Here is a 16332-nt window from a genome sequence, read left to right as displayed (position 1 = left end):
ATTATGGCAAAAGTTTTTGAAAAACTGCTTCTGAAGAGGCTTAGCAAAATCATAGAAGAAATAAGGTTAATCCCAAACCATCAGTTTGGCTTTAGAAATAAACATTCAACGATAGACCAAGTTCATAGAATATCGGATGTAATAGAAAAAGCATTGGAAGAAAAACAAGTATGTTCAGCTTTTTTCTTAGATGTTGCTCAAGCTTTTGACAAGGTTTGGCATGAGGGACTTGAGTACAAACTGCAAAGGGATCTTCCCAGGCAGTACTTTGAAATATTAAAATCGTACATCTCAGACCGATTGCTTAGAGTAAGGTACGATCAAGAATACTCGGAATCGAAGAAAATAGAAGCCGGTGTACCACAAGGAAGTGTCCTAGGTCCTACCCTGTGTTTACTACACACAAGGGATATTCCAGTTTGTAATCACAACATAATGGCTACTTTTGCAGATGATACCGCAATTTTGGTACCCGCAAAATGAGTCTCTAAGGCAGAAGTAAAACTACAAAATGCCGTCGACACAGTGAGAGCGTGGACCGAAAAATGGCGTATCAAACTCAATGAAACACAATCTTTACATATATTAACTTTACAAATAAAAAGATAAACAATATTCCAATAATCATTAATAATAAAGCCGTACCTTACGCCAATACGGCCAAATACCTTGGAATGACTTTGTGGAAAGTGGAAAGAGCACATCAAAGCAAAAGAGAAGAACTAAAATTGAAATATAGAAAAATGGACTGGTTGCTTGGTAACAACTCTGATTTATCAATCAAAACAAAATAATGCTGTATAATCAAGTACTAAAGCCTGTTTGGACCTATGGAATCCAATTATGGGGCAGAAAACAAATATCGAAATCATCCAAAAATTCCAAAAATTCCAAAACAAAGTCCTTCGTGGAATTGTTAACCTTGGTACATAAGAAATACCGATCTACATCGTGACTTACAAATAGAAATGGTTACAGAAGTTGTTAAAAAATACACTGTATCGCAAAGTCATACTAATTCTGAAATGGAGTCCGTCTTGAATATAAGAAACCATGTTCGGAGATTTAGAAGAACCAAGCCTCATGAGCTTATGGTCCAAAAAAACATGGGAAAGTATTAAAAGTTTAAACTTCCCCCATAGTGATTGTACAGAGTTAAGAAAGAAAAATCGGAAGTCGATCCCTCAAAATTGGTCCTGATGAAGAGGTGATTTTAGTGGTTAAGAGTCCCACACTACTTGGTGTCGAAAACTGCCAAGTGTCTTTTGAAGATATCCTCCTGAAAAAAAAAATATTTGAGGTAAATTATTTTTGTCAGTTTTTTAGTTGATTAATAAAAATATAAGTAAATGATTGTTTTTTAATTTAATAAATTTGGTACACGTTACAATGCATGATATGAAATTTAATTGAATTATTGATTCACGAGATTTCTGTGGTCAATTAAACTGTTCATTTCTTTTTAAATTGGTATAATAACAAAATAAAAGGTATAAGTCATTATTGTGAAAAAAGTTACAATAGCTATTCTTAAATCAATTTTAAAAATAATATGACTGTCTATTAATGACCAAAAGTTATTTTCATAATTTTGAAAAAAATAATCCCTAATTAAACCTAAAGTCATAGAATATAACTGCATTAAAAGAATTGTGCTTTCATTCTTAAAATTACCGATACGCCACCAAAATTAAATGTCGTATATTTCTGCCTTCTTGGACGCGTGGAGATGGGAATCTTGTTTTATAAATTTAATCAACGTCATTATCAATTTAAAAAATGTTGGACTTTGGAAAAAAACCGGACGGTGACATTTTGTTAGAGGCACGAAGAAGAGAATATACGCTTTCATATTATACGGTCACAGCAAATGACGGCGCCACGTTGTGTAGCAACCGTCGATTGCCAATAAATTATACGGCAGCCGGACGGAGCGGTGCAATAAGCTTAGTGGCGTACGTGACGAAATGCATGTTTTCACATCATACGATTTTATTCGTGTGGCAGAGTTCGATCACCCATTTCAAGACACGATTACTTGCGATACTAAGCACAGTAGCCCTACATATATATGCCATTGGTCCGGTTTATGCAGTCCGGTTATTTTCCGTACGGTCAAAACCGTATAGTGTAAAACGTGCCTAATTATGCGGATTTAAATTTTTGAACATTAAGTCATCCAAATGTCTTCCTCCGAGTTGCACGTACTGTTCAAAACGGAGCCTTGTCTTACACACCACACGCTGCAGTAAACTTGATTCAATTGCTCTTATTTCTGCTTGTTTGAGTGTTTTCTTTTAGGTTTACTAGAGTTCTAGAGTTGTTGTTGTAAATTCTCTCTTTGAGGTAGCAACATTCAAAAATTTAACGGGGTTTAGTTAGAGAATCTCAGTGTCACCGGGATGATGTCCCCAAAGCGACTGATAAGTTTTTCCCGAAGCAAATTCATCGAATCTCTGGCGAATCTCTCCTTGCAAGGAATGGGTAAGCGTGATGGTTCGGAAGAAAGAAATCTGTTATCAGGCTTAGGTAATTGGTATTATTGACATTTATAGCCTGGCTCCGAGAATTCTTGAAAAAATGGTCCAATTATCCCTCGCGTGGATAGGGCGCACCAAACAGTTACCCTGGGGCAATGTCTTTGCGCATACAAAAACATTTTGAATGCATTGTAATGACCCATATACAGTTTTTCGGAATCCGGAAAAAACTCACATTTAATACGTCCTTTGTTTGTAATATCGCAATTAATATTCTTCTTTTACAACTATCGGGTTTTTAAATATCAATGAAATTCCTTATTCAAGTGGTACGTTCGATTCCATTATGTATGGAACTCGATTTCTTTTGCATAGGCCCCACGTCCACGCTTGTAGAAGTCTAGACGCTGAACCCAATCTTTGACGGTTTTCAGGCCGATACTGCTGCGACAGATACTGCTGCAATTTCAATTTCGATATTCGTACTAAATTCATCAATCGTCGCTTATTGGCTTAGACTATAGACTTGATATAGTCACACAGAATCAAATCTAACGGCACTAAATCGCAAGAACGAGGCGGCCAATCGACTAGACCATTTCGTGAAATAACACGTTCTCCAAAATTAGTTTCAAATAAATTGACTGTAACATTCGCTGTGTGGCTTGTGGCGCCGCCGTTCTGTTGAAACCACATGTCCTGCAAAGCCATATCATCCAATGTGGGTCAATTTGGCTATCATTGAACGGTAGCGTACCCCTTCACAGTAACGTGTCGGTCTTGATCGTCACGGAAGAAGTACGGCCCAGTGACTATACCAAACCACCGTATTTTTTGCTGATTGCTGACTGACCAATACCGCATATTTTGTTTATTGACAAAGCCATTCAGCCAGAATTGAGCTTCATCGCTGAAGTTTATTTTTCGATAAAAATCTGAATCAATTTCAAGTTTTTGATTAGCCCAATTCATGAACATACGACGCTTCTGGTTGTCAAGTGCGGTTTCAGTTCTTGCGTCAATTTAATCTTGTAGGGATGTAGGCCAAGATCTTTTCGCAAAATTCGACATAACGACGTTACAGAGATGCCCAACGCTTGAGGACGCCGACGTGTGAGAGACACATTAATGCTTTTTCCAACTGAAGCCTCATCGGCAGGAATATTCTCGACACTACGAGCATTTCTTTGTCCCACTGGCACGGGAAAATTGTTTACTGTGCCTATGGAATCAAATTTCTTCACTAGACGCTCAATTGTTGATCTGTTAGGACGATTATTACGATCATAAATTGGTCGTAGCGCTCTTAACGCTGCGGAGACTCACTGACTCCAAATTTCGGTACTAATTTTTAATAATTTCGACTCGTTATAATGGCTCGTATGTCTTTCCATCATGAAATGGAAAACCTTACTGAAGAGAAAGCTGTCCATGTAGCTCGAATTTTGTATCATCCCTGTTGAAAAACCTTGTACCTTTAGGCTCAGTTCCTTGTTCTACAATTTTTGATTATTTAAATTTATTATTATAGTTTGTGCTTTTAAAAGCAATTTGATAATCATAAAGGTATATAAGTTCTATTTCCTTTAAGTACAATCAAAAATAATATTATTCTTATGCATAACATAATAAACGATCAAATAATAATCAAAAACAATTTACAGTTTAATGAACTTAATTATTAAATCAATAGCTATACAGAATATATGAAGTTACCTTTATCTTATATGAAAGTGCAAATCAAGGAAGCTAGTTCAAACGATCATCATAAATTATATCATAGATTCGCAATTAAAGCGCATTCAAAACTTACTCCATCTCTCTGCCTAGGTATATGTGCTGTGCAGTGTATTAGTATATTAAGAAAACATTGATATCCTTTAACAAAGTAAATTGTATCAAATGTTAAATGCATATAGAGATAGAGTTCTATCAAAGGTATAAATATAATGTAAAGTGGGTAAGGTAGCTGCATACGTCACATAAATAGATATGAGAAAATTGCATTTGCTGTAGCTAACTTTGGAAAATCCATGAATATTTTATTCCGCTTCTTATGAGCCTTCACCTCCAGCCTCCACCTATGCCATCGGCACCTATGTACCCTTGTTTCTGTCCAACAGAGCAATAGCAACATTAACTTAAGTCAGAGTATTAATGGCATCTGCTTTACAGGGTGCTGCTGCTGATGCTGATGTTGATGCTGCTGCGGGTGCTCTTGCAGCAAAGGGCTCTAAATTCAATCATATTTCGTAATGTTCTTATTGCTCAGATAGTGTAAAGTAAACCCATGTGATAAACTAAGTCAACTACGGTATCTATATGTGGTTGTATAAATATATGTCTCATAAATCTGACATGACGTCCAGCAGCTTCCCATATCGTATCCATCAAACCAAAAAACCCACCTCACGCTCATTCCCATCACAACGACAACCACATAACAGAAACCATCACCCATATCCCATACTCTATGGCTACGAATATCCTCGATGTAGAGTACACGGTTATCCTCGAGCAAGGCGACACGTCAACGTCATCCTTGAAATCCCACATCACTTTTCAATAAATATTTATGAGTCTGTAATGAGTGTTCAATACCGGCATCGGGCTAAGCAATTGAATCCTCATGGGAAATAATTCAATCCAAAAACGTATCCTTTCAGTATGCTCCTTATCTATGTTGATTATGTGAACATATCCTTCTGTGTGTGTCTGTGTCTGTTGCTGTTGCTGTTGGTGCTGTGGTTGGGATGCGACTGTCGGGCACTATACATACTCCTGCTTCTGTTGATATGATGGTGACTTTGTCGGGGTGCAAGAAGAAGTATACTATAACCATACAAGTATAAGGATATAATGTATGTGATGTTGGGAACCATCACTATACCTACTTTATTTTTTGGCCCCTATTTGTTTCTTCTCCTTGGGGCCAATGAGTGAACTGGCAACTGGATAAATTAAATCGAAACTGACGCTAATTCAGTTTCCGGCTTTGTGGTTTTAAACTGGGTACAATGGAATGGTTTTTTTTTTTGGGTAGAGGATGTGTCTGAAGCAGATAGAACAAAACAAATCTTGAATCTTTTGGGAACAAAGCGATTTTTTGTTGCCCCCTTGTCCTGATGCGAGATGTGGCACGAGGACAAACCTCTTTGTCTCCTCATTCAACTTGTGGGTGTACGACGACGTCGACGTCTGTGTATGTGAAAGGATAAAAGTAGCCATAAATAAAGGACAATCGAGCGTATATGTATTGAATAAGTACAAGGATCTGCACTCATTCTATAGTACGTATGTACGATGATACCAAACCAACAGTCAATAGGATCGAGCACCCGCGCTATGGGAAAAAGGCAAAGGACACACACAACACCAACACAAGGACGAGGACGTGCAGTGCAGGATGCACAATAATGAAAACGGATTTCGTAATTACATGAATAGTTCGCTGGGTGGGTTAAAATGCGAATTTCATTTGGCAGTTGGCCATTTTAATCCAATTTAAGAAGTTTAGCAAATAACAAGGTTTTACACTTTCCTAGTAAGCCGATTTTGGAGGGATAAATTTTGCAGCTCTTTTATTCCGTTCCGCTCCCTTTTTTTTCCATCTATATAATGTATATATTCGAGCTATTGGGGGGTTTATTTTTTTGATTTGGTAATCTTTGCAAAGGCCTTGGCTTGGTTGTGTTGTATAGCATTTTGTACTAGGATGTATTTTCACTGTGCGATGAAGACGATATCGTTAGTACTTAGTACAATGATATGGCTACAGAATAACTATAGAGAAGAGGATATCCCTTATTCGCCTTCGCTTACCCCTTCCTTCTCAAGTTTAGGGTTTCCCACAAAACTACTTTTACGATTGGATTTAGTGGGAGGCAAAGTTCGAGTTCGAAGGCATTATATTGTGTTGCTAAAATCAAATTTGGAAGCCGACATAACAAAAAGCCATGACTTGGCATCGCTTTGTGGTTAAGTTTGGCTGGGAAATTAAGTAAGTATACTCTAACGTCGATTTTGCTTTATACATATATTTTACTTGTAATAATGTATGTTGGATTATTGGGTAAGTTCTAGCATAGAAGTATTATTGTGTTTGGGTTTTGAGATGAGTACATATATTCATTCAAGCCCAACTAAACTGTTGAGTATTGATGTTTAGAAATATTGATAGTTTGTTTTTTTGTTTACGAGTCCTTGAGAAATTTTGTTCAAAGTCAATATCAAACATTCATAGATGATATGATTTGATTATTGGCATGAGAATACGATGAAAAAAGTTTCGCAAATACAACGAATAATTTCGTTGACATGATGAATGTTTCATTAAAATTCAGTCAAATAATGTTTAGGAAATCTTCAAAAGACACTTGGCAGTATTTGACACCAAGTAGTGTAGGACTTTTAACCACTAAAACCACCTCTTCATCAGGACCAATCTTGAAGGATCGACCTCCGATTTTTCTTTCTTAACTTTGTACAATCACTTTGTTGAAGTTTAAACTTTTAATACTTTCCCATGCTTTTTAGACCATAAGCTCATGAGGCTTGGTTCTTCTTAATCTCCGAACATGGTTTCTTATATTCAAGACGGACTCCATTTCAGAATTAGTATGACTTTGCAGTCTCTGGTTGTGTGATAGAGCGTATTTTTTAACAACTTCTGTAACCATTTCTATTTGTAAGTCACGATGTAGATCGGTATTTCTTATGTACCAAGGTGCATTAACTATTCCACGAAGACTTTGTTTTGGAATTTTTGGATGATTTCGGTATTTGTTTTCTTTGTACAGCCCCATAATTGGACTCCATAGGTCCAAACAGGCTTCAGTGCTTGATTATACAGCATTATTTTGTTTTGGATTGATAAATAAGAGTTGTCGACTTAAGCTTTGCATCCAAAGTCATTCCAATGTATTTGGCCGTATTGGCGTAAGGTACAGCTTGATTATTAATGAATATTGGAATATTGTTAATCTTTTTATTTGTAGTATCGTACAATCGGTCTGAGATGTACGATTTTAATATTTCAAAGTACTGCCTGGAAAGATCCCTTTGCAGTCTGTACTCAAGTCCCTCTTGCCAAACCTTTTCAAAAGCTTGAGCAACATCTAAGAAAATAGCTGAACATACTTGTTTTGTTCTAATGCTTTTTCTATTACATCCGATATTCTATGAATTTGGTCTATGCTGAAATGTTTATTTCTAAAACTTATGGTTTGGGATTAACCTTCTTTCTTCTATGATTTTGCTAAGTCTTTTCAGAAGCAGTTTTTCAAAAACTTTTGCCATAAGCGCTATTGGTCTGTAAGCCGTCACTTCTGAAGGTGGTTTACCTTGCTTTGGTATGACAATTACTTCAGCAATTTTCCAATGGTGCGGGACATACCGATGCTTAAGGCATGCATTTATTATATATTGGAGTTTTATGCAGGCTTCCAATGGCATTTCTTTCAAAACCTGAGCAGTAATTAGATCTTAACCAGGTGATTTTTTATTTGGTAGTTGATGTAAACACATACTTTTTATTTCTTTAAGTCTTACAATTGGTATTTCACTTTCATCTATCTTATCAACAAACTGTAAGTTATTTTCAGCCGCGTTTGATGAATATGGCTTAAAAACATTTGCAAGATGTTCAGCGAAAAGGTTAGCTATTTCTTTTGGGTTACCGATCCATTTCCCATCTTGAGATTTTAAGCGAGTTTTGTAACTGCGGTCTTTTCAAGCGCTTGGCTGCTTTCCATAGCGAAAAATCGGTTGAAGCATTAGTCTTTAAATTCCTTAGGAATGTACTGATTGAATTATTTTTGGAGCTGTAATTTGTTTTTTAGGATTGTTGCTTATACGGTTAAACGTTGTTTTATCATCTGGAAATCTAGTATTTTGCCATTTTTTTCGAGTTCTTCTTTTCTTTATTATCAACTCTCTTATCTCTAAAGGATATTTTATTTCATTTTGTCTTCTATTAGAAAATAGGAGTACTTTCTTCAGCGACCTGTTGCACATCAGCAATAAATTGTTCCACTTCAGGAAGATCTTAAATTTATAAAACTTGAAAGCCTTTCTCTAAAATCATTCCAGTTTGTTTTCTTATTTACAAGCTTTGGATTACTTTTTTCTAGTACTTCCGATTCACTTAGTGATAGAATCACTGGAGTATGATCTTATGACAGGTCATAATTACCTTCGACACTAATGTGATTTGGTTTGATTCCTTTAGCTACGAAAAAGTCAATAACGTCTGGTATTTTGTTAGTATCGGAAGGCCAGTAAGTTGGCGACCTAGAGGAATAAAATTCGCAATTGTATTCACGGCCTGCTTGGAAAAGTCTTTTGCCTTTTGTTGATATAAGTCTTGAGCCCCAATGGGTGTGTTTCGCATTGTAATATCCACCAACAAGAAAGTTATGCCCAAGAAGATTAAATAGATCTGCATAGATCTGTATAGTCATCTTCTGTCGGGGAGCGCCTTGGTGGGCAGTTTATAGCTGCTATCTTAAACTCTTTATTTTTCATTCCAATGCTAATAATTGTTACTTGCATATTTTCACAAGTAAACTTGGTTACTTCGTAATGTTTTAAGCTTTCTTTTATAAGAAATGCCGATCCACCTCTTGCCTTGTCAGCTGGATTTTGAGCGTTGTAACATGAATAGTTTTCTATTACATTATCAAGACTTTGCCCTTTGGAGAAATGAGTTTCGGACACCAGACTAATATCGAAATGTTCTAGATCTAAAATGATTTTTAATTTGGATGAATGTTGTATAAGACCGTTTGCATTCCATGTAGCGATTTTAAGTGTTCTGTCCATCATTGTTTCTTAAGAGCGACTTTTTCGCTTAGCAGTTTGATATTCAAATCTTGTTTATCAATTCTTTGAAGAATAAGTTGTAGCATTTCTTTTATGGAAGTCTCTTCATACTTCCGCACATTTTTAAAAATCTGAGAATAGGCTTTCTTTTCATCGCTTTTACTTTTTAGGCGGTTCCTTCTTAGTATTGTTTTCAGCAGTTAAATCGGTATTTACTGTGTTTCTGGGTTTGTCTCTAGCAGATGTATTTTTGCTTCAAAACTCTTGGTATTTTTTGGCAACTGGGCAGCCTCTATAGCTTGCCGGGTGATTACCCTGGCAGTTCACTCATTTTGCTTTCTGATCTTTGCTCATAGGACAATTTTTGGTTGCATGTTTTCCTTCGCACTTTGCACAAGCAAACTCTCGGTTGCAGTATATTTGGGTATGACCAAAAGCTTGGCAACGTTTACACTGCGGAACAACTTTAGATTTTCGGAGTATTTCAATTCTAACAGCTATGCCCAAGATTGATCTTTATAAATCTCCTCGAGACTTTGTTTGCAGTCAAAAGTAAGCATGGATAAAGGCAGTAACTTCTTACTTGTCATCGATTCTCCAGAAGAGTTTTTAATTGTCTCATTCTTAAATAGATTGACTGCATCAAGGGCTTTAAGGCCTTTTTGTACAAGATCTTCTATTACTTCCTCGGGAGAGCACGAGGAATGAAGACCTCTGGCTACTACTTTTATTGACCTTGTAGCTTTGTTCTTATATGAGTGCTATTGTATTTGGTATTTTCTTAGTTCTTCAGTGAAAGATCTATACATGTCAGCTTCTTCGACTGGGACTTTCAAGTCGTCTTTATTGTACGATGTGTAAGCTTTTTTAGTAAATTTTTTTATTATTTTCTTAAGATCTCCAAAAATTGCAAATCCTGAGATCATAATTGGTGGTGGTGTAATTTGTTTGCTGCCATTAGCGTGAAATATTGATTTAGCAACAGCTACCACTTGAGTTCCTGTAATCAACTCTTTGTTTATTTTCGGTTTTAGAGCTTTTCTGATTTCTTAAACGAGTCTCGGGACTACCTTTACTATTAATATTTTGTGAACAAAAAATTAACTCCAAAATCAGTTGATTTTTTATTAAAAACAAACGACATTTTTCAAAACACCTTACATACTTAAAAGTTCTCAATATCCTGGGATCAGAAACAGGATTTGAAATCGGTTACATGTAAAATATTGTTGTTTACTTTATGTTATTTTTTTTTAGAAAAAATCAACAGAAAATTAAAAATTGATAAAAAATGGGTTTCCACTTAAGTATTGTAGTAATAAACTGTTTTTATTATTTGAATTTCTAGACAACATTTTGACAACTCTTCATTCTTAAATTTGTATGTAAATTGAATATTTATTTTTTTTTACAAAAATATTCTTAGATATTACTGTCAAAAAAGGCTAAGTATTTGAGTAAGACATTGGAATAAAAGATGCATATGTCCACACAAAGTTACATTGGCAAATCCTTTATTAAGCCTTAAGTCTCTGACAAAAAAATGTAGGGTAATTGCATCGACTGGAAATTTAAACAAACATTTTAAAAGAATAATTTAAAATATATTTAGAAAATAATAACTTTGAATTTAAAACTTTCATAAAATTAAGAACTATTTACATTTTTTTAAGAATCGCCCAAGAGTGTTTTGTGAATCAGCCCTTACTGCAGCTATTCGCCTAATGTCAATGCGTTCATACAGGATCAGGATATAGTTTTATTCTTTTGAAATGAAACACATTCAAGTTTTAAATTAACTTTATATAAGGAGACAAAACACAGAGAGAAAAAAACACAAATTCCAATATAGTAATATAGTAAATTCGTGAGAAAGAAGTGTGTTTCCAGGAAAACATCCTCGTACTCCTCTATGCCACTCCTCATCCCTGCCATTTTATTCTCAATAACAAAACACTAAAAGGACACAAATTGGATTAAAAGTTGTTTGATGGAAAGTTGAGAGGAACTCAATTTCCAGATACCAAATGTAGCGCTACACTACAGCTATGTTGTTGATCTATCTGTCTACATATACATACATACATAGATATATATGTATCGACATGTATTTGTTTGTGTTTTACGAAGGATGTTCGAGAAAATTCCACACATAGCCAAAGGGTGTCTGTTAAAATGCTTTTAGTGTGTCAAAAATTGAGTTAAAAGTTTATGGTATAGAGTCCCGTTCCCGCTCGCTCTGTTCAGGTTTTTCAAGAACGATTCGAATTGGCCGATGAAAATAGTTTGGCACACAGCCCTGTATACTATAGTGTATATATGTAGATAGTGTAAATTCATAGATGTAAGTATGTACGTATTTTTCCTTATATAAATTTAACTGCTGAAAATAAGACAATTGTGATTTAGTTTAAATAACTTTTAAAGTTAAGTTGTGATCGCTATTATGGATAAAGTTGGTATGATGATTACATAATTAAGTTAAGATTCTTTTTGCAGATGTTTTAAACTTGTTATTTAAAGCTAAACAGTACTTTTTGTGTATTGTTATTCTAATTACATTTCGATTAACTTTTTTATTTATTTCTTTTTCTTTTGATTTATTTGAACTTTTTAAATACAATGACAGTTTATAGTTATCTTGTATAAGGCTTGCCATGCAATGATTTTTGACACTTAAAATGCATCTCATGCAAAAAATAGTAACTCCCCTGTCAGATCTCCAATATTGCAATTAAAAAAGGGGACAATTCAAAGGTATTCATTTAAATCCTTCCCAAAATCCTTTATGCGTAGGAAGTTATTATTGCCAATAACATAATACTATTGAATTCAATAACGTATGCTCCCAATTCTTCAAGGATAAAACAAACGCGTCTCCCATTTATACGAATATATTTACAACAGACAGACACAGACACAGACATACTCAATACTCACTCTGTTCTACGTTTGTTTGCCAATAATAAGGACAAAACGGACAACAATCGAATTATTCGGTCTAAATGAGGTTTTGTTTTCAAATCAAACTAAAGGGGGACGGCAAACCTGGAAAACAATTGCTTTAATAATTCCTCTAATGAGATTAGAAGCACAACGCATTCGATTCGTATTGAAAAAGTTTTCTTTGGCTTAATACGTGACTGGAATATGCCTTGAGAAATATTAACACGTTTCAATATTTCTCGACGAAAGAAAAAAAAGATGAACAAGTTTTTTGCCTGTTTCCATAAATGTGAGGTATTGGAAAAACAACCAAACAACCAACCCAGACGAATTATGGGTGTTGTTATCCTCTCTATCGAGCTCTGGAGTTTTACAAACTTCTTAGTCTTATTTTATATAACTTCTGATGTTTTGTTCCAGTTACACAATCACAAGGAGAAATATTGTTTAGAAGAAATTCAGGGAATATAATATTTACTAAAAAAGGTACGAGAAGACAAAGTTTTAGAACGATTATTGCTGAGACCTTCTTTTGGTTAGATTATGACAGCTGTTTAATGTATGTGTATGTTACGCTACATACATACACATACTATTATACAGCTTTTTCCATTATAAACGACATGCAGTAGTTAAAGGCTAAATGAAGCGACAACTTTGAGAATTAAAATTATATGTGCGGTGGCAGTGCTTGACCTTTAAGGCTTCATTCAAAAAATCACCTTATTAGACTGTAAAAAAATGTTGCATGAATATTTTGGATTTGGATAAATGCACTAACAATTTTCTGGAAAATGAAGGTTACTTATATTTTATAATTGATTTGTTTGTCCTAAAAATGGTGTAGCAAAAAGAGGTATTTTTAAAAACTTTATACTATAGAATTATTATTATTTGCAATCACTTGATCAATACGAGTATTATAATAGATGATTGGCAATCATGCGGTTCAATGACGATTCCTTGGCAAATGCCATAATCGCCGAGCAAACGGGACCAAGTCCCTTGTTAGTGACGAAGGTTGAGCTTCAGCTCATCTTTAACTCAATAAAAAACAAAAAGTCAGCAGGTGTCGATGGTATATCCAACGTTGTACTAAGGCATTTACCGATGGAAGCAATTGACATATACACCACGCTCTTCAATAATGCACTCAATAATGCATATTATCCAGTGCATTGGAAGACCGCTGTGGTTCATCCTCTCCCGAAAAAGGGAAAGGACAACTCCAACCCGTCAAATCTTCGGTCGATAAGTCTTCTTTCGAGCATCAGCAAAGATTTCGAAAAGATCATTAATAGGGCTCTGACTAAGTGGGCTGCGGACAACAAAATAATTCCGGATAAACAGTTCGGGTTCAAGGCGGGTCATGACACAATTCATGATGCGTCTTAACTCGTTTCTGATATCCAATGGAATAAATCAAAACAACAATGCACAGGTGCTGTTCTGATTGATTTGGAAAAGGCCTTTGACACCGTATGGTTAGAGGGTCTTTACCTAAAACTAAGCAGGCTTGGCATAAGCAAGCCATTGTTGTATATACTTTATGATATGCTTAACGGTAGAAAGTTTGTTGTCAAAAGTGGCAACGTAACTTCTACCACAACATTCTCAATTAAAAATGGTCTTCAACAGGGAGCGGTGAATTCGCCGATTCTCTTCAGCATTTACACCAGTGTTCTGATAGGTAGTCTTACAAAGGCAATTGCGTACGCCGACGATCTAATTGCGTACAGAACGGCCCGAAAGGTTGATGTTATTAAAATTCTCTTGCAGCGTGATTTCGACAAGATTCAGCGATATTGCGACGACTGGAAACTGAAAATAAATGTCCAGAAGTCGGAGACAATTCTGTTCCGGACTCCGTTGGCTAGGGCCATGAGGGATACGTGCAAGAATTGGCGCAAGATGGTCATCGTTGATCTTCATGGGCAGCCATTACCGAGCAAAAGTGTAGTGAAGTACCTCGGTATCTGGTTAGATCACTATTTATATTTCGACAGACATATAAATGCTGCTCTGACCAGGGCCAGAGGAGCATTTGCTCTGACGAAATGGCTGTTTTTTAGCAGTCGGCTTGACCCCAGAGTGAAGGGAATTTGCTACATGGCCCTCATACGGCCAATGATCGTTTATGGCTGTACTGTGTGGTTCAACGTTGCCCCTTCCCAGATGGAGAAGTTTCGGGTGTTCGAGCGGCAGTGTTTACGACGCTGTACCGGCTTATATCGAACAGCCGAATCTTCTTATGTGCATTACTATTCCAACGAGGTCCTATACAACGGGGCTCGAATCAACACAGAATTGACAATTTCGTGATAAAACTTGTTCGAGGTCACATTGCAAGAGCTATGTCTTCGACCAACAATTTAATTTTCGGGGCGTTCTATCCGAACGACGAGTATTTTGAAAGTGCGCGCTTGAGCGGCTTCGTTCCCCCAGAGGCATTCCACTTTTTAGATAGATGCGGTCTGATACAGGATAGATTGGCAGTTCCGTTAATCTACCACGTCAGACGAAGAACCGTGGATAGGCGACTCCTGTACAATCGGGACGTCATGGCACAAGGCGGAGCAGAGCTCCTTCGGTTCAGTAGGGCTGTGTCCGAACGGGACCGAACTGATAGGGTGAAGCAGGAGAACCAGTTTCAATGGCTTCAATCGGCTCTTGATAATGGGTAGTCGGGATAGGGTTTAAGCCTTGGCCGGCTTACATACTTGTTTTATAGTTTTAGGGTTTAGTTTTAAGTAGAATAGGCATGGTGGCGCAAAAAAAAATACAAAAAAAAAATTAAAAAATAAAAAGAAAAAAAAAAAAACAAAAAAAAAAAGAGAAAAAAAAACAAAACAAAAAAACATGGAATACAAAAAAAACATACAAAAAAGACAGTAAAATATAAAAACAAAAAACGTTAGATTTGCTGCTGTGGTTGTTCTAGTTTTAAGTAGTTTATAGGTAGAATAGGTAGTTTAAGTTAGTTTTAAGTTTTATTTAAGGACCTAACTTTAAGTAGTTTGTAAGTAAAAATAAATAAAAAAAGGATATTGGTATTAGTTTTTTGTTAAAATTTTCTAATAAATACAAAAATAAATGAAATAAAATTTAAATGAAGTAAAATAGAACTTAGGGCCGAAAGCCATTAGTATTAAGTGTTATAGTTTAACTTAGAGTGTCCGAATGGGACCATTAAGTTAGTTGTAAGTTATGGATAATTAGGATAGTTTTATGAATTTTTGTCTAGCTTTAAGATAGGTTTAAGATTGAATAAATAAAAATGAATTTGAAAAAAAAAATAGATATTTTCGTAGTTCTTGAAATTATCTTAAGTAGGAAAAAGACATAACTAAAATATTGGTAAAAATACGCCCTCAGACCCAATATATGAGGCGTCAAATCAAAAGAGACAAAAAAAACTATAATTACTGTTCCGGTTATATTTTGTGTTGGCTCTTTTCTTAATTTTCTTTTATATTGTACGAGCATTTAAAGGCATATGAATACCCTCATAATGAATATACACAGTGCGTGTAATTAAAAGGGGAGGATAGGATTTGAAAGGAGATACCGATGCACAATATTGAGTCTGGTAAAGCATTACACATTCGTGTAGTACGACTAAAAAAAGTATCTCTGTACTTCAAAGTACGACCGAAATGTGGCTCAAGAGTAAACTGATGGGAATTCCTAAAGGAATGAGTATTACGGTTGAATTTTTTGAGGGGAGGAATGCATTTGGCTATTTCCTTAGAGTATTGCTTAGTAGCAATGAAATAATGAGAGAAATGAAACCTTACCTTACGCCGACGGTGCTCGAGAGATGCAAAACTTTCAGTTAGAAAACTATCATTTTTAGAGCTCTCTTTCGAAATGTGTCCATAAGACTCAAGTGGGTTATAGGACCACCTGTCCAAACATGGGAATTATACTCAAGTTTTGGACGAATATAGGCTTTAGAAATTATAGCCATATCAAAAGGGTTAAAAAAACTTCTTGCATTTTGAAAGAAAACCTGAACACTTCGGCGATGACAAATATGTGATCACTTTACAACAAGTTGTTTGTAATGCACATACCTAGGACT

Source organism: Eupeodes corollae, chromosome 2 (genome assembly GCF_945859685.1).
Source record: "Eupeodes corollae chromosome 2, idEupCoro1.1, whole genome shotgun sequence".
In the NCBI taxonomy this organism is placed as follows: domain Eukaryota; kingdom Metazoa; phylum Arthropoda; class Insecta; order Diptera; family Syrphidae; genus Eupeodes; species Eupeodes corollae.
The sequence above is the reverse complement of the archived record's forward strand: the minus strand, read 5'-3'. Positions refer to the sequence as shown.